Genomic DNA, 23,150 nt, shown 5'->3' with positions numbered 1-23,150 from the left:
ACTGCAATTACACTAAAAACCACTGAATCATACAGTTTAAAATGGTGAATTTTATGATGTGTGAATTATATCTTGATAATAAAAAAAAATTGTGTGCAAAAAAATACATGGCTGAACCTTGAAATCATTATGCTAAGTGAAAGATGCCAGACACAAAAGGCCACATATTGTACAATTCTGTTTATATGAAATGTCCAAAACTGTCAAATCCATAAAAACAAAAAGTAGGAGGGTGGTTGGCAGTGCTGGTGTGGATGGTGGTAAATGAGTAGTGACTGCTAATGAGTATGACGGTGCTTTTAGGGGTGAAAAAGTTTTAAAATTGATTGTGTTGACGGCTTCATAACTCTATGACAATAAGAAAAACCACTGAATTGTATACTTTAAAAAGATAAATTTTATGGCATGTGAATTATATCTCAATAAAAGTGCTATAAAAAGGACAACAATTTTACCTACTTAAGAAGCAGAAAGTTATGCAGTACCCATAAATAATGAAACAATTTAATAAATCTTTATAGCCTATATTTTTTAAAAAGGTGCTATAATATTGTGCGAGTCAAGGGCAAGTCCACAAACAACTGTAAACCCTGTGGCCCCAGGCAAACAATAATGTGCCTATGTTTGCTGAGTCAGAGAATTCCCAAAACTGAAATAGACAGCCTTCGGATAGATGCAAATACATTGGAATTTAATTTGGTTGAGACACAGAAGGCACCATATTGCTCAAAACTGAAAGTAAACGTATCTTGTGATTGGTGCCACCTGATTCCTCTCTCCTCTGCTACTCCAACTTCCATTGCTTTAAGAAGATGGTCAAAGATAGGACAGATGTCTCCCTGTCCCCAAAGATTACCAAAGGTCATATATACCAGAATAAACATGCTGGGAAACTTCCGGGAGGAAAGGGACTTAAACATTTATGGTTCTGTTGGATACAGGCATCCAAGTCTCCATCCTACACAGTCTTGTGAGGGGAGGGGCACCTGAATTCCACCCGTGGGTCTTAGTGGGAAAGGAAAGGCAACATGACCTTGTGGATAGGGCCTTGGGCAGATCCCATGCACTGAGGTTGTTTCTACACCTGATGTAAAGGAAGAGTCAATGCATTTATGCTTTCAATTCTCTGGCCTGTAAATACAATACATGATTATTCTGATCAGAAATTGTTGCATGTCAAGAAGTAACCATGCCTTTGGGGTCCTTAATTCTAAACACCACTTTCAACTACAATTCCCTATGATTTAGGATTTTACCAATTAGAACCTCTGACAAAGGGAGTTAGCCTCCACCTGGAAGTGTTCATTGGGATTTTAGATTTCCTATCTTCCATTTGAAAAGCAGCTATTAGCTTGCTCTTGGGCTTTTCTCAACACTGAGCCCTGAACTCATGGGGGGTTTGATAGAGGCTATTGCCTGGTATTTCTATTTTGCAGTGGATTAATTTCTACTTTTTGACTGACAAGATGGGAGGGACCCAATAAGATGCTTTGCAATTGGAAATGGCATATTCAACAATGAAGAGGGCCTGGCTCCAGCAGTATCTCAGTTTTCTGACAAAGGGATCACTGCAGATGGTGACTGCAACCATGAAATTAAAAGATGCTTACTCCTTGGAAGCAAAGTTATGACCAACCTAGATAGCATATTAAAAAGCAGAGACATAACTTTGCCAACAAAGGTCCATCTAGTCAAGGCTGTTTTTCCAGTAGTCATGTATAGATGTGAGAGTTGGACTATAAAGAAAGCTGAGCACTGAAAATTTGATGCTTTTGAACTGTGGTGTAGGAGAAAACTCTTGAGAGTCCCTTGGACTGCAAGGAGATCCAACCAGTCCATCCAAAAGGAAATCAGTCCTGAGTGTCCATTGGAAGGACTGATATTGAAGCTGAAACTCCAGAATTTTGGCCACCTGATGCGAAGAGCTGACTCATCTGAAAAGACCCTGATGCTGGGAAAGATTGAAGGCAGGAGGAGAAGGGGATGACAGAGGATGAGACGGTTGGGTGCCATCACTAACTCAATGGACATGAGTTTGGGTAAACTCCAGGAGTTAGTGATGGACAGGGAGGCCTGGCATGCTGCAGTCCATGGGGTCGCAAAGAGTCCGACATGACTGAGCGACTGAACTGAGTCCACCTGGAGGGAACTTCATCCTAAACTCCAGCCTGTGGCAGAGTCACTGCTCAATGGAACTCTTGATTTCCGGAGGTTCTCCTGGATGCTGGGACCTGGTTATCAGACGGTTTGGCCAGACCGCTGTTTGATGACATGCACTATGCTGCCGAGTCAGCTACGTAGCTGTGAAAATGGACGTGGCTGTGCCAATCAGCAGACGGATTGTTCTCATAGCTCTAGCCAAAACCAGCCTTCCTAAACTTCGTTTTAGTTTTTACTGATTCTTGAGCTGCTGCCAATAGTCTGGCTGTTTGGTCTGTCAGAAAACCAAAGGCAGGCAGATTAAAGACACAGTTTGGGGCAAATTAAAGGTACATTTTGAAGCAGATTAAAGGCACTTTGGGAGTTGCTGATTGAACCATCTGTGTCACTCACAAAGATGTCCACAGTAAGGTCTGTTTTCTGATAAGACCAACAGTAATCTAGCTACTCATGGAGCCTGAACTCCACAGATCCACACATCTGCCTGGGTCCATCATCGTACCATAGGCAGTCACACACCAGCCTCCAGAGACTGGGCACCAAGGACTTTATGCTCTGATGCTGGTGGCCATGTTGTATGTCAGTCCAATAAGCCAACTGTGGCCATACTAGGTGGACTTTAAAAACTTAAAAAAAGCAAAAGTAATTGCTTTTTTGCATTGTTGAAATTTGCCATTTAGTATTGGAATACATAAATAAATGTGGTTATGTTATACATCTTTATAATGTGCAATTTCTTGGTTTGTGCTTTCTACTAATGAATTATTACTTGTTGTTTATTTTATATGCATTTTAGACTATGGCTATGATGTTAGACAAAAAGTAAATCCGAGTGATTTTTTTTTATTCGAGTTCAAAATGGATCACAAAGCAGCAGAGACAATGTGAAACATCAACAACACATTTGGTCTAGGAACTGCTAGTGAGTGTACAGTGCAGTGGTGGTTCAAAAAGTTATGCAAAGGAGACGAAAACCTTGCAGATGAGAAGTGTATCAGCCAGCCACTGGAAGTTGACAATGACCCACTGAGAACATCACTGAAACTGATCCTCTTAAAACTATACAAGAAGTTTCCCAAGAACTCAGTATCGATCAGTATATGGTTGTTTGGCACTTGAAACAAATTGGAAACATGAGAAAGCTCAATAAGTGAGTGACTCATAAGTTGACCACAAATGAAAAAAATTTTCTGAAGTGTCGTCTTCCCTTATTCTATGCAACAAGGAACCATTTCTCAATTGGATTGTGACATGAGACAAAAAGTGGATTTTAAATGACAACCAGTGACAACCAAACTTAGTGACTGGACTGAGAAGAAGCTCCATAGCACTTCCCAAAGCCCAACTTGCACCAGAAAAATAACTGTCATGGTCATTGTTTGATAGTCTGCTGCTGGTCTGATCCACTACAGCTTTCTGAATCCCAGTGAAAACATTCCATCTGAGAAGTATGCTCAGCAAATCGATGAGATGCTCCAAAAACCACAGCAGCTGCAGCTGGCACTGGTCAGAAAGGGCCCAGTTCTTCTCTGCGACACGACTACACACGACTGTGTGTTGCACAATCAACACTTCAAAAGTTGAATGAATTAGCCTACGAAGCTTTGCCTCATCTGCCACATTCACCTGACCACCAACTACCGCCTCTTCAAGCGTCTTGACAGCTTTTTGCAGGGAAAACACTTTCAACCAGCAGGAGGCAGAAAATGCTTTCCAAGAGTTCACTGAATCCCAAAGCATGGATTTTTTTTTTTTTTTTTTTGTTACAGGAATAAACCAACTTATTTCTCATTGGCAAAAATATGTTGATTGTAACGATTCCTATTTTGATTAATAATGATGTTTTTGAGCCTAGTTATAAAGATTTAAATTTCAAGGTCTGAAACCACTATTACTTTTGCATCAACCAACTGTGCCATGTTTTCAGCTTTCCAGATCATTCTCAGACTGAAAATGTGGTGCCGTGTTCCACACTGAACTGCAGCAGCCACTCAACAGTGGTACAGAAAGGATATTTGGTGGGCTTCCCATATTCCTTGTTATACACACGACCTGCTATGATCCAGCGTGGTATGGCTCCTCAAAACTTGCCTGAAAAAGAGTTCTGACTCTGTCTCCTTAATCTACTCTACACTTTAGTGAGGCAGTTTGGTCCTTGAATGAGGTCTCCTCAGAGAGAGATCATCTTCTCTTAACTGCTTCCTATCCTTAAGATGAAAGGAGTAGAAAACAATGCAGACCTGCTCCGTAAATCTGGAATTCCTCCCTGCTCTTTTTAATTTTTGGCCGTGCCAGGTCTTTGTTGCTTTGCACAGGTTTTCTCTAGCTGCCATGAGTGGGGGTTACTCTTCGTTGCAGTGTGCGGGCTTTTCACTGTGGTGGTTTCTCTTGTTGTGGAGCCTGGGCTCTAGGGCACGTGGGCTCAGTAGTTGTGGCGAACGGGCTTAGCTGCTCTGGGGCTTGTGGAATCTCCCTGGACCAAGGATCAGACTCATGTCCCCGGCATCAGCAGGCAGATTCTTAACCACTGAGCTGCCAGGGAAGTCCCCTCTGTGATTATTCTTGGGCATGACATTTTCCCTTTTACTAATGAGAGCCCCAGATCAGCCCTGTTGGCACATAGGCTGAATGACAGGCCAGCCTAAAGGGGCCCGAGGGGGCTGAAACTTAATTCTGGCTCAGCTTTTGGAGTCTCTTGTTTGACTGACAGGGTTTAAGATCTTTACTGATAATGAATTATCTCCTGATTGGCTGTACTGCTCACAGAATCCCTGATGGAGGCCCATTTGGGCCAAGATTTGCGGCATAACGAGTCTCTATGAGATTTATAAAAATTCACTCTTCCCTCTTGCACTCGACTCTCCCAGACATAAGTTCTGAGTGCAAATGGGGACGTGGAATGAGAACAACAATCTCAGGGGGAGGGAACACATTAGATCCTGGGAGATATGGTAGCTCTCAGATATTAATGATCTGTCTTCCAGAGTTACCTTTGGAGATTTTCTCCAAAAAATGCCCTGTTGCATCTCTCCCAAGCGATTGCATGTACCTCAAATTTAACCCAGTGTTGGGTCTACCGTTCCTGACCAGTCCTAACCATGATTTGATCATGTCCCCTCTTGACCCAGAGGAGGAAATGGCAGCCCACTCTACTATTATTGCCTAGGAAATCCCATGGACCGAGGAGCCTGGTGGGCTACAGTCCATGGGGTCACAAAGAGTCACACACGACTGAGCAACTGACACTCTCTTTTTCTTTCCTGTTAACCTGCTGACAAATAACAGGGGATGGTCCCAGTGTTTACCTGTTGTCACCTTCTGATCTCTTCCCCACCCCATTCTTGGTCATTCTGTGAGGCAGGCAAATACAACCCGGTGTATGGTGTGATAACATGACAGATTGGATGAACCGTGCTTTGGAAGCCCAAGACTATTATTCAAACTGAGCTGGGAAACCTGAGATCTTCTCTCAGACTAGGAGGCCATACTAAAGGCTCTGCCAACCTCTGCCATGAGACTGATGTGGGTTCTACTCGGCTGGCCCTAACAATTATAAATTCTTTCAAGCGGTACCATGTGTGCCTTTGTGGCTGTATTGTGAGGAAGTCTGACATTCACTAACTTGTCTCTCTCTAAAAATATGGTGACTTGTACTTTATAGATGTTCATAAGAGATCCTCAAGTATTTAAGGAAATACCAACAATAAATCACATAGCCCTCACACGATTACAATATGTCTCTGAAATAAAACTACTCTTAGATATTGGTGGGGGAGACTTCTTGAATGCATAACAGTCATTATTTATGCTCACTCTGTAGACATTTATCCATATAACATACAGTCATCCATATGACAGGTGCCATGCAGTTAGACAAATTGGTAAGAAATTTGTCTCTCACATAGGCTGATGTCATCAATGATGCAAACTCTACTCTAGAAAGCAATCAGTTAGCTCCAGTTCACTGGCCACTAGGCTTCCTTCTTATGGGCCAAGGCACAGAGCCTGAGCAAATGCTAATACCTCCTGCTGTGACTGGATGTCTCAAGTGACCTAAAGTAGACCCTGATGGCTTATGTGGTGGGTTTAGCTGCCTGGATCTGGGATCCTGGGAGGAATAGTTGAGGTTACTACCACAGGTTGACATTATCCTGCTTGGAGATCTCTTCATGGCAGATTTTATTAAATGCTATATGTTACAAACTGAATGGACTTTGTTCCAGCCTCTGTTGGTCAGATTATCAGAGTAGCACTGGCAGGGGATACTCATGGCAAATTCCACCAGAGCAGGGATGGCATGGAAATGAGGATGGACATTGTTGGGAAACAATTCTCCCTGGGTCGCTTACATTTCTGCATAATTTCGGAAGCAAGCCCTTAAATCTAGACTTGCACAGCAAACATTCTTGGAAGGCAAAGAGGTTGTATTTCCCTCTCCAGCAAAGGACAGACTGACTTACTGTCTTAGAAGACAGTGGTAGTGTCTCTCTCTGGAGCAAAGGGTGTGTATGCCTGCTTCCTGATCATTATCAAAGACTCCAGTGCCCTAAGCTCAAAGTTCCTCTTTTGGAATGGGACCTACTGAATGTGAACTGTTCATTTGGCACTCTACTTGTCCCTGTGTGAGCGAACCAGCATCGATGCTAAAATGCTAATATTCTGACACTTGCTGTTGTTGTGAGGAGTAAATGTCCTTTGTCTTTGACACAAGAGTCTTAGGTTTTCTATCAGCAAATCCATGAAAACATGGCAGGCCAGCTTGTTAGCTTGCAAGTAATGTTTCATAGTTCTTGATACTGTTTGGAGGAGCTACATGCCAGAACTAGAAATAGCACACCTAAGACTGATGAAGTTAAAGGTGCTGAGATCTCAGCAGGTATTTCTCTTGCTGGGGTGGGAGGAACAAGAATTTGGAGGGGGCAATGTAGAGCAAACCGATAGAGCAAACAGGAAGTCCACTGTGCACGTTGGGCTGGCACCAAAGAGACTGGCATTAGGTGACATTTGGGGAAGCTTTATGAAGATCATGAGGCCAGAAAAGGTTTGAAGAAAGCAGTTTGTTAAGGTGCATTCATCTGTTAGCATTTTGTAAAATGGACTGTGAATCAATGAAACAAACTCAATTCAATATATTGAATGTATTAAACACTTACCAGGTACAAAACCACTACACTGAGCTCTACAAACAATGCAGAGATGACTGAGAGGAGGCATACGAGGCGGCTTATAATTTGGGTGGGGAATGTTTTGTATCAGATCATATTGTGAGTGCAGATAAAGTAAGTTAAATAAATTGTATAAATGCTACAAAAATAAAGAGGTGCATGTAATAAGGGATTAGAAATTTTGGAGGAGGGAAGTTGTGTGTGTGCATGGTTTTTCCAAGGCTCCATCTGTGTTGAGTTCTACATCGATGGTTAGTCTGCATGTTTCATGTCCAGTGAAAAGTTCCTGGAGAAGCCTCTATCTGAAGGAAGGTCAGGGGGGACCTTGAGAGAGCATTCATTATGGGATCTACATACCACCAAACCTTCATGGCACTGGCCTGGATTTACCTAATTTAGTTGGGACCACTCATCATTCATTGAGCTAAACACTTCAGGAGATGGAAAGCAGGAGATGGTGGACTGAAGGGGAAAAGGAGGCATACAAAGAAAAGCAGCCTTCCTCTTCTATGTAGGGATCTCCTTATGTTCTTATTCATAGACGTGGAGAGACCAAAGCCTACAGCCCTGCTTCCACCTCTGCCATTACGCATAGCAACACAAAGGTATCTCAGAACAATCCTGTCACTAGCACACCGTGATGCTTCCTCTCAAGCATCTGTGCACATGGATTGTGCAAAGTCAGCTTGGGATACAGTGATTCTTTAAAAGGTTTATACTTTTGAATAAAGCACTTGAAGAGGGAGCTTTCTCTGCTGGAAAATTTTAAACACACAATGTATAGTTTTACTCCAGCAATAAACTCCTCTGGGACCACTTAAGGGTGGTTGTAAGGACTAACCAGAGTTAATATATGTGAAAAACACTTGGTAAACAGTAAAATGGTAGACACATTTATGAATATATTTATTTATTCATTCGAAGTCTCGGTCCAGAAAGAAGATAAGGCCTATTATTTATGTTTCTATTCATACTGGGTCATCTGCCTTTTGGATAGGAACAAATTAACTGAGATACTATTTTTAAAACATTTATTCTGCTCTATTATATTTCTCCAGAGTTCCTTGCTGGAAAACTCCTTCCTTCAGAGGACAGATGTACCTCTGGGAAGACTGAAAAAAGAATATATATATGTAAATATATATATGTATGTATATATATTCACTTTCCCTCTGATAAGACACTTCTGTTTTAGAATATTTAGAAAAGAAAGCTGGACAATATGAAAATTACCTTGTAGATTATCATTGTTGACATTATTATACATATTACAAATCATTTTTCTAAAGATCATACTTCCTATTTGAGAGTCTAAAAGTTTTTTTTTTTTTCAGTTAACAATATATTGTGATATTTTCTCATGTTCATAATATTCCTCAGAATCAGCATTTTTAATTATAAATTTCACACAGTGGTCCATTTGGAGACAGCATCATTAATCTGCTTACCTATTGTTTCTTGCTTAGATAGGGTGAGAATTTCCTCTTAATGAGTTAAACATACACCATGGATTTCCCAGGTAGTGCTCGTGGTAAAGTACCCACCTGCCGATGCAGGAGATGTAAGAGATGCAGGCTTGATCCTTGGGTCTGGAAGATCCCCTGGAGAAAGGAAGGGCTACCCCCTCCATTGTTCTTGCCTGGAGAACCCATGGACAGAGGAGCCTGGTGGGTTACAGTCCATGGGGTCACAAAGAGTTGGACACGACTGAAGCGATTTAGCATGCACACACACACACCACGTGATACAGCCATCCTACTCCTTAGATATTTACCCAAGATAAATGAAACATCTCTCTGTACAAAGACTTATGTGTATCAAATATTCATAGCAGCTTTAGTAATACTCCAAACTGAAAATAACCCAAATGTCCATCAACAGGTGAATGAATACACAAACCGCGGTATATATATACACTGAGATACTGCTTAGCAATAAAAAGGAAAGAACTACTGTGTGGGGAGCGAGCTCCGCCCGTGGCAAAGGTCATGAGGAAGGAGGCTTGACATACGCAAAGGCGGGATCAAGCCTCAGGAGTCTCCCTGGAAATTCTCGAGCAATCTACCCCCAAAACCAGAGTCTGCCTACTTTCTGCTTTGTGCTGTCACCTACACCTCTGACTTTACGGGGGGCTGTCCCCCACTACCTCTCTCTGAAAAAAGAGTTAGCTTACAGCTCCAGTTAATAATTCTTGGGTGTGACAGTGTTTCAACCTACAAACTCCTTTGGAAGTCCTCTAGCCTGCCTGAATAGGTTTTTTCCAGCAACATGTGATTGTTCAGAGCCTCCCAACTGTGAGAGGCAGGAGATGTTCTAAATTGTCTAAACGCAGATTCCTTTGAGTAGTTAAAAGATTGATTAGAAATTGTATTGGTGAAGGGTTTTTCACTTGTTGGGCCAGTGTTTGCTGCTAAGTCTCCATATCCCTTACCTACTGTGTCCTTGGCGGTGTATTGATTGATATAATGGGTGTATAGAAATGTAAGCAGTTGCCTCAATGTTTGTAATCTTGGACCCTTGAGTTAATTCTTTTCTTGATTGAGCCCACCTCACCTTTGCCCTATAGGAATGCAACTTTCTCCAATGCTTTTTGGAGGCTGGCGCCTGACTTTAGAATAATCACCTTTAGAGAAAAATAAGTTTCTTAAAATGTTAACAGGCTTCCTGGCCAGAAGATGATGTAAATCACCTAAACTTTTGCATATGATAAGTTTGAAAGCCTGACTTCGATAAGGATCAGGAACTGCTGTCTTTGCATGCCTCTACCCCTTCCCCCATTATCCTCTATGCACAACTTAAGGTATAAAACTGCTTTGGAAAATAAAGTATGTCCTTTTGTTCACTGGAATTTGGTCTCCCCATGTCGTTCTTTCTTTCACCTTCTAGCTGAACTTTTCCTCTGAGGCAGGGAAGCTCGTCAAGCCTACTAATTTTGCCTGGGCTTCTAAGATCTGACCGGGGAGGCCTTAGTGTCTCCTCTCCTTCGGGAGAACGGGAGGACGCCTGCGGCCTTCGTAGGTGACGTAAATTCCCTGCTTTGGAATTTTATTCAGCCTCTTTTCTTCACTGAATTTCTTCGCTGAGCTATCCTTATTTCACCACTCTTTATATCCTTAATAAACGTTTAATTAAGCAGTTGTTTCCTGATCCTCGCCAACGCCATCCCCGCTTCGAATTCCCTGGATCAGCCGGGGCTGGTCCCCGGCACTACTGGAACATACAAGAACATGAATGAATCTCAAAATCATTGTGTGGACTGAAAGAATCCACACACAAAATAATATATGCCATGTGAGTCCTTTTACATAAAATTCTATAAAATATCCTAGAGTGACGGCAGTTGCTTAAGGACAAGAACAAAGGGAGGGCTGGATTTCCAAGGGGCATGAGAGAACTTTTGGAGGTGATGGAAATATTCAGTGTCCTGATTGATTCACACATGAAAACATTAAAATTCATTTAGCTGCACACTTTAAATATGTCTGTTCAGTGTACATTAATGTGATACTACAATAAAGTAATTTAAAAACTCTACAGTTTGGGACATAGCAAACAGTTTGGGACATGTGGACACAGGGCAGAGAGTGGAGGATGGGATGAGTTGAGAGATTAGGACTGGCATATATTCACTACCATGTATGAAATAGCTAGCTAGTAGGAAACTGCTGCATAGCACAGGGAGCTCAGTTCAGTGCTCTGTTATGACCTAGGGGGTGGGTTGGGGGTGCTGGGAGGGAGGTTCAAGAAGGTGGGGTGTATGTGTATATATATAGCTGATTCAGGTTGTTGTACAGCAGAAACTGACACATTGTAAAGCAATTATACTTCCAAAAAAAAAAAAAAAACTTCCACAATTTGGTATGAACACAGAATGTTGACATGCGATGACCAACAGAATTCATAAATTGACTTTTACAAACCTACTTCCTTTAACATGTTCTTAGAGGCTATTTTCCTGGGGAAAATGATAAGAACTTTTTTAGGGAGTTGGGCACACACTGCATAGACGCCCTTCCAATGATCTGACTATCTACAGTCCCACTAGGGTCTAAATGTGTGCTTGTTTTCTGACAACTGGGAAGCTACTTTTCATTTGTGCATCCTTTATACCAGTATAAGGGCTTCCCTAGTGGCTCAGATGGTAAAGCATCTGTCTGCAACACAGAGACCCGGGTTTGATCCCTGGGTTGGGAAGATCCCCTGGAGAAGGAGATGGCAGCCCACTCCAGTATTCTTGCCTGGAAAATCCCATGGATAGAGGAGCCTGGTAGGCTACCGTCCATGGGGTCACAAAGAGTCGGACACGACCGAGCGACTGATCTGATCTGATCTGATCTATACCAGTATAAACTTCCTTAGTAGCCTATACAATTCTTTTCTGTGTAAATTAGTAGATAGAGCACAACTAATTCATTCCCAAATTAGACAAGTGTCTGCTTCTAGAAATTAGAGCTTATGGGACTGAAGAGAAGAGAAAGGATTCATATGCAGAACTACCCGTTATTCATCATTGGTCAGATCCTATCCAATAGAATCTTCTTCGAGTTCTCTAAACCATTATCTGACACAAGCTGCCTGGTCTCATGTGGAGGTCAGGAATTTGAACTAATCCACAGAGCACAGGAAGTTGGCCACGGAGATTGAGAGGGCCCACGTGGGGTCTCATTGTTAAGATGGCTCATTATGTTGATCTCACAAACAAAGAATAAAATCACAGTGATCCTTGAGACTGACCAAACTTCCCAAACAACATTCTGCTTTCTCACTGATGCCTACCTTCTCAAAGCTACGAGACCACCAGATTCCAGATCTCCGGCTACGTGACCGCAGGACTCAACTACAGGCTAAAAATTAACTCTCCCATCAGAGAATTTCCTTTGGTGGGGTATAAGAAAGACCCTGTCAGAAAGGGAGGACCCTGGTGCTCCTTAAGGGCCAGTCACCCTCTCTTTTCCCTCTAATACATTTCCTTTTTTTTTTTTTTTTGTCTGACTGCCTGGCTCGCTCTCTTTTTCTCTGTACTTGCCTTACAGAGATCAGGACAGGAATCTCATTTACACTCCATCATATAATGAAACAGAGAATCAGAGTCTGGGCTAAGGACCCAGCAGTCAGTCCCCACCTGACTCCCTACTGCTGATCTCAGAAACATTGATACATGGGAAAAGGGAAAGTGAAGTCGCTAAGTCATGTCTGACTCTTGGCGACTCCATGAACTGTAGCCCACCAGGCTCCTCTGTCCATAGGATTCTCCAGGCAAGAATACTGGAGTGGGTTGCCATTTCCTTCTCCAGGGGATCTTCCAGACCCAGGGATAGAACGAACCTGGGTCTCCCTCATTGTAGGTAGATGCATTACTATTTGAGTCACCAGGGAAGTCCTTGCTACATGGGAGGGACACTGAAATACCAATATCCTGTGGCAGCAACCATTTTTTTTTGTTCCTGCAGAAAATATTTGTTACAAATATTAGTCTGCATGATTTAGTGGAGGGAGCACAGGTGTTTGAGCTGGCTTGGATATGGGATAAGTTACGTCATTTGATTTGATTTTAAGTAAAATTTGTCTTGAAAGGTTGTTGGGAGTAGAAATTTAAAAATATATATATATAAATTTACAGTAAATAAGTTTATGTATAAATTCATACATATAATAAATATATGTGCATGCATACATGCTAAGTTGTTTCAGTCATGTCTGACTCTTTGCAACCCTATGGACTGTAGCCCACCAGGCACCTCTGTCCATGAGATTCTCCAGGCAAGAATATTGGAGTGGATTACCATGCCCTCCTCCAGGGGAATCTTCCCAACCTAGGGATCGAACCCGTGTCTCTTACATCTCCTGCATTGGCAGGAGGGTTCTTTACCACTAGCACCACCTGGAAAGCCCAAATATATGTGCATATATACATATAATATATATTGCGTGTATATAATAAACATATTCATATTGTACAGATATAATAAGCATATATGTATATATTTATATATATTATGTATATAAATTTACCACAATGCTTAGTGCAAGTGCAATGTTAAATATTAGCTTCCTTCCCTGTTTAAAACAAAGTGAACGGGTATATGTCCCATTACCCAAAATAGATTGTTGCTGTCCTAATACTCTCTAATCTGTGGCTGGAAGGAAAACACAACATCTATACAAATGTCTTATAAACTTTAGAGTGCTGTGCCTATCTAAAATGCCATCCTTAGGGTTCCTTTGGCATCCTATAATACCTGGGTCAAGGTTAACTCCCTGGAAAATAACAAGAAAGTCCGTAGTAGTTGATCAATAAAGAGTTAAGAGGGCAAGTACTCAAAATACTTCCATGGATGCCAGGATGCCAAACTACTCTTTTTTTTTGTTTTTAATAACAAAGCAAAGTGCTGTGCTGACTATGTCCACCAGATAATTACCTTGAGGGTGCCAGTGCCGGCTGTTGGCAGTGGTTTAGTCATTGAGAACATTCTGGAATGGAGCCAGGCAATTTTATATAAGGAAGGAAGGTTGTTGGATACCATATATTCACAAAAGCAGTGACGGCTATGGTTGCTAACAAAAGGGAGACTTCAAGAAAACCAGGCTTGAATAAAAGCATTTTCTTACCCTTGATAACAAGGTCTATGTTGATAGCCACTGTGAAGTTGGAACAGCTGACCTGCTGTTAGCAAAATGCTTACATGGATTGCAAGGCTGGGAAGAAAACCAGAGAGCCTGTTTCCTAAGAGGGCGATGAGCATGCCGACACGCACTCTCCAAACCTTCTGACAGCTTGGGAAATCTCTGAAGTTACCTTGTATTTTTGGAAAGTGAGAAGCCAAAAAAAAAAAAATCCTGGGAAGTCATCCAAGTTTTAAAAACATCTTTTCTCTCTGTGGTCCTCCTGCTGTGATTTCAACTCTTTGCAGAGAAGGACAATCAATAGTTATTTTTAGATATTTAACACACCATGAGATTGGTAATTAACCAAGGCGATGTTCCTGAGAACAGTTTGCTTCTATATATGAAGGTAATATTTGCATAAGGGTTTTTCTCCCCTACAGCAAATGTTTGTTAGCTCATTGAAGACTTTAATTCCTGCCACCCACGTACAAAGGTCATGATTATCTGTCTTGCTGCAAATTGTTTTTCTTCCTTTTACCCAACCCCAAAAGGCAGAATGAAAGGGAAGGGATCAGAAATCTTCAGCAAATAGAGTGACTAAGAGAAGGTGTCTGAAAGTACCAGATCATCGTCTTCTTCTTTCAGAATAAAAAGAAAAATGATGTAAACATAAAAAATAAGAAATACAAAGAGGGAAAAAGATAATAGTTGGTAAGGCATTTCTGGGCTTCCCTGGTGGCTCAGAGGGTAAAGCGTCTGCCCGCAATGTAGGAGACCTGGGTTCAATCCCTGGGCCAGGAAGATCCCCTGGAGAAGGAAAAGGCAACCCACTCTGGTACTCTTGCCTGGAAAATCCCATGGACGGAGAAGCCTGGTAGGCTACAGTCCATAGGGTCGCAAAGAGTCAGACAAGACTGAGCCACTGCACTTCCAAGGCATTTCTATTAGCAGGTAAAAGAAAAGTCAGAATGTTATGGGCCATTGTGTTTCTGAACAATACAAAAGAAGGAACACTCAATCAAGAAAATTGTACTTAAGGACTTCCCTGGTGGCTGAGACGGTAAAGTGTCTGTCTACAGTGCGGGAGACCCGGGTTCAATCCCTGGGTCAGGAAGATTCCCTGGAGAAGGAAATGGCAACCCATCCCAGTACTCTTGCTACTGTCCATGGGGTCGCAAAGAGTTGGATATGACTGAGTGACTTCACTTTCTTTCTTTTTGTTCTAAACAAGCATACAGGAAATAACAAAGATGATTACCCTATGTTTAATAAGCAGCAAACTGACTCCTTGTCTCCATCCTCTTTGAAAATACAGTTTTTTAAATTAGAGGTTTTTTTCCCATTGAAAGTGGGAAGTAGGCTCTCTGCAGCTCTCCACGTTCTCTGCCGGAGCTACGTCATTTTCTTATAATTGCAAGATGTGCCTTAGAGGCATGAAGAGATGCCAGGACATTAGCACATTGTGAACATCTGACCTCTGATTTGAGGAAATGATGAAAAATTAATGGGTGCAGATGTGCCCATCCGGCAGTGGACAGATGCTCTCTTTACACACCATTTAGAATTCCCTGGTGTGTTTGACTACACGATGATGAATACAGCAGCTAAATGAGATGAGGATCAGCAAGAGTGTTAGGAAAACAAAAGTTTATGCTAGAGGATGGTTACGTTGTTGCCCACCAACTGGTCCTGATGTAACCAAAGCATCCTTCTGGGAGGGAGATGGTTTCACTTGGGGGCAGATGGCCCACTCACACTGCCTCCAACATTGTGACTAACACCCTGGTCTCTGTGCTTTTATATGTCCAGCCAGAGTCCGGGACAGGTGAGAGTCAGGTAGTTATGTATATAATTTGGTGACCTCTGGTTTCATACCATTGACATTTATCAAACACTTTTTTATCGTAAGACTAGACTATAGTTCTGGTACTACCTGTATTCTTTTTCAGAAGATATAAGATACAAATACTAAGTAATATCTTTTTTTCCAATAAACATGAATGAAAACATATTTTTCTTATATAATCTTTACAAATGAATTTATGTGAAAACAACTTCCAAGCAGAAAAACATCTTCTGTGAAATTTGTACCCATTTATTTAAACCCAAACTAGGGTATCATGTGAGAGTTGGACTATAAAGAAAGCTGAGCACCAAAGAATTGATGCTTTTGAACTGTGGTGTTGGAGAAGACTCTTGAGAGTCCCTTGGACTGCAAGGAGAGCCAACCAGTCCATCCTAAAGGAAATCAGTCCTGAATATTCATTGGAAGGACTGATGCTGAAGCTGAAACTCCAATACTTTGGCTACCTGATACAAAGAACTGACTCACTGGAAAAGATCCTGATGGTGGGAAAGATTGAAGGTTGGAGGAGAAGGGGATGACAGAGGATGAGATGGTTGGGTGACATCACCGATGCGATGGACATAAGTTTGATTAGGCTCTGGGTATGGACAGGGAGGCCTGGTGTACTGCAGTCCACAGGGTCACAAAGAGTCAGACACGACCAAGCAACCGAACCGAACTGAACTGAGGGTATCGGAATAAGGTATAACAGTGTAAATATTTTTTTCTGAAATATAATTGACTACAATATTATTCCCCAGTGGCTCAGTGGTAAAGAATCTGCCTGCATTGCAGGAGATGCAGGTTTGATCCCTGGGTTGGAAAGATCCCCTGCAGGAGGAAATGGCAACCTACTCCAGTATTCTTGCATAGAGAATCTCATGGACAGAGGAGCCAGGTGGGTTACAGTCCATGGAGTCACAAAGAGTCAAACATGACTGAGAGGCTGAGCATGCATGAACATTATTATTGAGTTTCAGGTGTACGACATAATGATTTGACATTGGCATGCTTTATGAAATGATCACCATTTCTAGTAACCAGCTGTCCCTGTATTAAGTTCTTACAATACTAGTAATCATACATTAAAAAATAATTATTTATTTGGTTGCACTGGGTCTTAGTTGTGGCATGCAAACTCTTAGTTGCAGCACGTGGGATCTAGTTCCCTGACCAGGGATTGAACCTGGGATCCCTGCACTGGGAGTCAGAGTCTCAGCCACTGGACCGCCAGGGAAATACCTGATTAATGCTGCATTATATCCTCATGGCTGATTTGTTTTGCAACTGGAACTCTGCACTTCAATCTCCTTCACCTGTTATCGCCCCCTCCCCTACTTCCTCCCCTCTGGCAACCACCTGTTTGTTCTCTGTATCTATAAGTCATTTTTGTTTTATAAATTGAAAATCTGTATTATTCAATAAGTATTCAGTGACTACATATCATAGGCCACAAAATGTACCAAGGAGAATATTAGTTATACATAATGTGCAACATCTCATACATAATGCACAATATAATATATAGTAATATAGTTAAGTATTCGGAGAAGGCAATGGCACCCCACTCCAGTACTCTTGCCTGGAAAAATCCCATGGGCCATGGGCGAGGGAGCCTGGTGGGCTGCAGTCCATGGGGTCACTGGGAGTCAGACACGACTGAGCGACTATACTTTCACTTTTCACTTTCATGCATTGGAGAAGGAAATGGCAACCCACTCCAGTGATCTTGCCTGGAGAATCCCAGGGATGGGGGAGCCTGATGGGCTGCCGTCCATGGGGTCGCACAGAGTCAGACACGACTGAAGAGACTTAGCAGCAGCAGCAAAGTATTATTATTATTATTATTTATTTTTATTTTTGGATGTGTTGGGTCTTAGCTTCAACTTCCTGGTGTGTGCGTGGTGAGGTGGGCTTAGTCACCCTGCGGCATGTGGGATCTTAGTTCCCTGACCAGGGGTTTAACCTGCATCTCCTGCATTGGAAGGAAGATTCTTAACCACTGGACTATCAGGAAAATTCCATGTATTATTATCTAAACTTGGATTTTGGTGTATTTCATATATAGTTATATGTATGGTGTTTGTATATCATCTGGATCTTCATAAATTCTGTTATGTAAAAGAATTTACGTTGTTATACATGAAATGTTCTGAAAGTGGATTTGGATAATAATCCAATAGGATCTCAGAAAGACGGAGGAAAATATAGTCTGAAACAAACAGCAGTGACTTCATGGTAGAGTATAGATGGAGAGATACAGGATTAAAAAGGCTCTGAGAAATGAGCTTTGGTCTAAGTGGAGACACAGCTTTGTATGTGAAGCAAGCTCTATGATTAAGACTAGCCTCATGGCCATTTGGAGGTCAGGGGAAGATAGTATCATAACCAAGAAGAGGCCACTGGACTTTTGAACAGTAACATGAAATGATGAAGCAGGTCTTAAGGAATCACTTCCCCATCTCAAACTTCAATCTGTTAGTATCATTGTTGTTTAGTCACTAAGTCATGTCTGACTCTTTTGCAATCCCATGGACTGTAGCCCACCAGTCTCCTCTGTCCATGGGATTTCCCAGGCAAGAATACTGGAGTGGGTTGCCATTTCCTTCTCCAGGGGCTCTTCCCTACCAGGGATTGAAATCACATTTCCCGCACTGGCAGGAGGATTCTTTACCACTGAGCCACCAGGGAAGCCTGTTAGTATCATATATCCCCCTCTTTTGGATTCCCTTTCCATTTAGGTCATCACAGAGCATTGAATAGAGTTCCCTGTGCTCTAAAAGAGGGGGTATGTCTCTGTGTATAGCTGACTCACTTTGCTGTAGAGCAGAAACTAACATAACATGGAAAAGCAACTATACTCCAATAAAAAGTAATGAAAAAAATTCTTAGTGTTGTATCGAGGGAGGCACACAGATTAAATTAAGCCTAGAGAATAGTTCTGTTACAGGTGGCCCTGAATATAATCTGCATCCTTGGATTAGGCAGTGATTTGAGTCCATCTCCAAGTTGCTGAGCTTTGAGTTTGGATCAAGAATTCTACTACGTTCCCCAAATGGAGCACTCACACGTAAAATGGGGTACTTGAGATGTCTCAAAAGAGGTCACTTGAGCAAAACCAAAGCTTGGAAAATAGTAACAATATCTAAAGTTTAAATAAATATTTGAAGAAGTCTTGTTACTGAGATAATAGCGGGTTTTAGGTCCCCTACTAAAACTGGTAAACCCAGATAGATGTTTAAATTAAGCAATGAGGAAATTGGATCAAAGTAAAAACGTCACGACTAAAGACACTTAGAGCCCTAGAATAGTATAAAATGATATTTGGAATCTGCTTCCTTTAAAATAGAACAGACATCCTTCCACAAGAAAGATTTATGAGCCAAACTATTTAAAGAAAGAGAATTAGAATGAATTGAAGGGGACTTCCCTGGTAGTCCAGGGGCTAAAACTCTGCCCTCTCAATACAGGGGTTTGATCCCTGGTCAGGGAACTAGATACCACATGCTGCAACTTAGACCCAGCACAGTCAAATAAATAAAAATAAAAATACACAAAAATAAAAATAAATATAGTATTTTAAAATTGATTAGAATGAATTAAAGATGTCTGGAGATTCCTTCCAGAAATGAGACTCTTATGACACAAAGGAACCAAGGGCTCCAGAAAAATCCATAATATAGTTACTTCTAACATTTCTTCTCTGATCACACAGTCTAAACTTTTCTCTCCCACCATTCCTCAATATTCTATAAAATCGCCTTTGTTCCTTTCATAGTTCTTAAATGCTAATCTGAAATCATCTGGTTTATTTGGTTTAGTTAGTAGAGAACTTCTTCCCCCATAAGAATGTATTAGAGATCAAACATATGGTTGCTAGGGGTAAGGAAGGGGGTAAGGGAGAGTTAGGTAGCTTGGGATAGCCATGTACACACTGCTGTATTTAAAATGGATAACCAACAAGGACCTACTCTTTGTTACAGCACAGGAAACTCGGCTCAATGTTATGTGGCAGCCTGGATGGGAGGGAAATTTGGGGAAGGATACATGTATACATATGGCTAAGTCCCTTTGCTGTCCACCTGAAACTATCACAGCATTGTTAATTGGCTATACTTCAAAACAAAATGAAGTTTTAAAACAAGAATGTATCATCCATGAGGGCAGAGACCTGGCTATTACCCCCCAGCACACAATGCCTTGTTTTATATATAGTAGGTGCTTGATAAATATTTGTGGAAAATCGAGTCACGTATATAGTTGCTAAAGTGATGGGGTGAATGAGGCAGGGTGAGATAAGAAAATAGGATCCTCTGTCTCTTAGCACCTGAACTATTTACTTCAGAAAAGCCTTTCTGGTATTGCTTCAATTTTCTGCTTTTTGTAATGAGTTGGAGGGCAGAGTGGCAGCAAAGGCTCCTCTGATTGAAAACTCAGGCTCTGTGCAGCCTTAGCCCTTTCCTGGGTTTCTTGAAGATCATTAGGTACCTCCTGGCCTGATCCCTTTTGCTCGAGGACTTGGCCGCCTTTCCTGAAATTATTATTTTTTTCTCTTCTATTATGCTTGTCCGATGTGGCACTTATACTTTAATGCCTAATAGATAAAACGGTCTCTGTCAGCCTGTACTTCTCCTGCCTGGAGAAAGTTTTACTGCTTCATAAAATCCTGTAATGCCCCAGTGTTTAAAAAAGATCTATCACTCTATCAGTGGGTCTTTATGGGCTCTGTATACATTTTTTTGCAATGCAAGGTTGGTTCCTGAAGCAAAAAGGGGACAGAGATAAATGGATTTCTGTGCGCTAACGAATGTCAAGAATTTGGCTCAATTTTATACTGAGGCGGTGTTAAATAGTGAAAGCAAAGTGTAGAAAACTCACATGCAATAGCATTAAGCATTATGAAGGAATGGTAATGTAAGATTTTCCCTTAGTAAGTGGCTACAGTAAGAGGATTTTTTTTTTTTTTTTTTTACTGGTTTGGGCTAGAGAGAGAGTCTTGATGGTTGCTGTTTCCGTTTTTTCCCTCCTGACAGATGCTCGGAGGCCTAATGCCTGTCCAGTGTTGCTGGTGACAGGGGACATTGGACACAATGTGTCTCTGCCACCCGCTCTGCAGCAGCGATCACTGCATGGTCTGTAAAGTCTTTAAAAGGCATCTTTATTAAGGTGTAAGCTGGAGGAGGATTGGTCCCATTTCAGGCACAAAATCCATCTCCTGAATCTGTTGTTTGAGGGCTGCCTTAGTCACAAGTTGCCTCGTCTCTGTCAAGCGGATATTTGGGTGTGTGATCACGCACATGGACACTTGGCACTGGGGCTGTGTCTGTCCCTGTGCAGGTGACCAGAGACACCTGGAGGAAACGCGTGTCAACCAGGGTCCTGGGGACCCTCAAGCTGCTTTCTTGCTCTGCTGCGCTGCTGAATCACTTCTGGCTGTGTCATGGGTGCGGGCACTCAGTCATTCCCTCATCATTCCAGCATCTGCAGGGAGAAGATGAACTCAGCCATCACCCGCCCTGTGGCCCGGTGGTGGGAATGACCTGATTCCCTGTCGGTGGATACTTGGGACAAGGAGGCTTGTAACTCCCCTTCCCAGCCCTCTGCCAAATAGCTACTTCTCTCCTCATCGCTCTATCGTGGGGCACTGAACCTGTGCTCAGAAACTCTCAGAGGGTAAATGAGCATCTGATTCCACACAGATGAACATGTGTGTGTGTGTGTGTGTTAGTTCCAGAAAGCATTTACTAAACGATTTGTTTATGCTCTATACTTTGATAACAACTATGGCACAAAACACAGAGCAACAGTAGCTGGAAATGGGACCTGATGCAGGGGTACTTGGCTAATGTAAATAATGTAAACAGATGAACTCGGAAAGTTAACAAACAGGAAGCAGACAGCTCCCCCACACATACGTCTGTTAAATGTGATCTACTGCACAAACTTTCTGCAGCTCTGCAGCTGGACAAGCAGGTACTGAGCAAATGCTCAGTAGCGTGCCTACTTCTTGTCCTACCCAGGATAGAGGATCAAAAGCACAAAGCCTGAAACACAAAAGGCTGCCACCAAAGAGTTTATTTTCTATTGTCAAATATGTGATTTTAAAAAGGAAAGCAAAGGAATCATCTGTTAGTGTTGAGATGGTCAGAAGCACCCCTCACATTCCATTACAACAACTTAAAAGGGCAGATGAAAATACTATGCGTAAGATATACGTCAAAAAATTGGACAACCTGGGAGAAATGTACACATTTCTAGGAACAGAAAATTTTCCAAGATGGAATCATAAAGAAATAGACAGTCTGAATAAACTGATCAGTAGTACAGAAAATAAATGTATAAGAAAAACTAACTCCCAGCAAATGAAAGTCCAGGCTGATACAACTTCACAGATGAATTCTACCAAACATATAGAGTATGGCTAATAGCATATTGAAAAGCAGAGACATTACTTTGCCAACAAAGGTCCATCTAGTCAAGGCTATGGTTTTTCTAGTGGTCACATATGGATGTGAGAGTTGGACTGTGAAGAAAGCTGAGCGCCGAAGAATTGATGCTTTTGAACTGTGGTGTTGGAGAAGACTCTTGAGAGTCCCTTGGACTGCAAGAGATCCAACCAGTCCATCCTAAGGAGATCAGTCCTGGGTGTTCATTGGAAGGACTGATGCTGAAGCTGAAACTCCAATACTTTGGCCACCTCATGCGAAGAGTTGACTCATTGGAAAAGACTCTGATGCTGGGAAATATTGAGAGCAGGAGGAGAAGGGGTTTGGGTGGACTCCAGGAGTTGGTGATGGACAGGGAGGCTTGGCGTGCTGCGGTTTATGGGGTCGCAAAGAGTGGAACACGACTGAGCGACTGAACTGAACTGTCAAAATATACTAAAGCCCCATCTTGTTGAGCAAACCCACATTGGTTACATTAATTCATCTGGTTAGTTCCTCAAATACGCTTCTAAATTTCCTAGAAATAAACATGTGCTGTGTGTTCTGCTTAGTCGCTCAGTCACATCTGACACATCTGATACATCTACAAAGATGCTAGAGACTTAGAGCTAAATAAGTCAGGACTCCTTTAGACATGTGGAATCTTAAATCTAGAGAAAATGCTCAGAACTGGTTTTTCTTATGCTGCCACTTAATGAGCTTTCTGATTTTCTCTAAAGAGATCTGGAAGTACAGAGTCGATGCCACAGGTTCTTGAGTCAATTTTATTAAATTCCTCATCTCTAGCTCCTAGTCTTCACTTCATGAAATGCGTGTACCACCACCTTAGGAATTCTTCCCAGTCAAAAGACCTGAGTTGCCATAGCTGCTCATAAAAGCATGTTGGTTGAACTGCATTCTTGTCTGGAGTTAGGTGGGTAGGAGGGT

Source organism: Bos mutus, chromosome 27, assembly GCF_027580195.1.
Source record: "Bos mutus isolate GX-2022 chromosome 27, NWIPB_WYAK_1.1, whole genome shotgun sequence".
Lineage (NCBI taxonomy): Eukaryota > Metazoa > Chordata > Mammalia > Artiodactyla > Bovidae > Bos > Bos mutus.
Note: the sequence above shows the minus strand (reverse complement) of the source record.